The sequence below is a fragment of the Macrosteles quadrilineatus genome, unplaced genomic scaffold (assembly GCF_028750875.1).
Source record: "Macrosteles quadrilineatus isolate MER2022 unplaced genomic scaffold, UCM_ALF_1.0 Scaffold_1__1_contigs__length_201487025, whole genome shotgun sequence".
In the NCBI taxonomy this organism is placed as follows: Eukaryota; Metazoa; Arthropoda; class Insecta; order Hemiptera; family Cicadellidae; genus Macrosteles; species Macrosteles quadrilineatus.
In genome coordinates, this window is record NW_026542594.1 from 53,267,750 (window position 1) to 53,269,635 (window position 1,886).

A 1,886-nucleotide genomic window follows, 5' to 3' on the forward strand; every position below is an offset into this window, starting at 1 on the left:
TGATTAATAATTAAATTAATTAAATTAATAATTAAATTGAATCTAAATTATTGCATACAATTATTATCTGGTCAGAGGTGGCAGTGCCATCGTGCGCGCAGAATGCTTCTATTGGGAATTTTTCCTTCCTACTTGGACGTCCTGCAACCTTATTTACGATGTGCCGCAATTTTCTGGAGTCTCCGTCTGCATCTTCGATTTTATTTTTGAAAAAACTGTACTTGGCTTGTTTAATTAATGACTTGAGAATATTCCTATATCCTGTCCGTGCTGTATGAAAATGACCTGTGCTGTATGAACTTGGTCAAACTACAGCACAGACAGTAGAAGGACAAGGATATAGGTTACACGAGCCTGATAATAGATAAGGAAATCTTACACTATAGCTGTCTGCCTGCATGTCTCTGAATTTTACTTTATAAGGAATAAGGATGTAGGTTTGAAATACCTTTAAACATTAAATCAAGAGGACAAATTGTAACAACTGTTGAGAATTTAATTGAAAATACTGTAAGACTGAAAATATGATTTTCTGGGTGAAGAAAGTTGTCTAAATTTGAGATTTCAAAGTCCCATAACTTTCGAACGCCTCAACCCATCAGTATGGGAATAAGTATACAATGTATATGATTTAAATCTCTACAATATCTGACCAAAAAAACAGTATGTCATCATGACTCATATCATGGTTGTATGTTGTATGTATAGTGTCCTATGGTCTGGCAGAGGCCTGACGTCACGTGGAACTGTCACTGTAGGTGGTCTTTAGCTCTTTCCTGCTTTAAAACTCTCAATTCTTGCGTAAACTATAGGTTTTTTTTTCTTATTACCTTGCTCCAACTCTTTTGATGGTATGAGGTTTTAAAAAGTTTATAGTTATTAATTAGAATATTATTCACGCCTGAATATTTATTATTTTCTGTTCAGTTGTGGCTCAGTAGTTGCGATGCTAACACCACGGCAAAAGAAGGTTTTAGCCATGTACCTAGTATGGAGGCGAAGAAAAAGAAATAATAATAGCTGATTTGGGTTCACACAATACTTAATAATCGGCACGAGTTTGGGGCATCCAGGGTGTTATTACTCCCATAGCCCTACGCCGGAAACTTGTATTGACTCAACCTTTGAAGGGCTGTAGGTCTTAGCCCTTAGGAAAAACGTGAATTCTAATGAAGTTCGGCAAATTTATGCATTATGCCCTTTAATTTGACACATAGATCTTGTGGATCGGTCCAGTAGTTACTGAGAAAACAGTGTTACAACTGTGTATTTAAATATATAGATAGATGTGACTGTGGACCCAATTTTGTACTAAACACACGCTGTTGTTTGATCTCGAGTAGCCGACCCAGTGTTAGCATCAATAGGCCAAAAACTAGGAACGTAGCGCCAGCCACGTCCCTTTCACTTTCAGCAATTTTACAACCCTCGCCAACCCTACACATCCAAAGACAGAGAGAGAGAGGGAGAGAGACAGTAAAACAGCTGTCAAGTCGATCGGGTCGACCTAGCCTCGGTCGTCAACTCGCTTTCTTTTTCTTCGCCTACAAGCGTTTGAATAGGGGCGCGGGAAAACTACTTGTGTGATGCGTAATACCGGAAAAGGCCTTCGGGTAGTTCTTGAGCGCCGCCAGAATTGTGTCGCTGGAGTCGCGTTTTAGTTGCCACTTTACTATTGAAGACTCTTAAGTGGCAAAAGAGTTTATGACGAAATATACCCCCACCGCAACAAACCTGCAGACTAAGCAAATTTCTATTTGCCTGATTGGATTTACACTAAAATGACTTCTTGAAAATATCACAGTTATTCCATATTTAAATAAAATAAGTTTAACAAGTACTTAGGTTTGCTGCAACTGGGAGGGTAAAAGTGTGTTTTTTTTTTA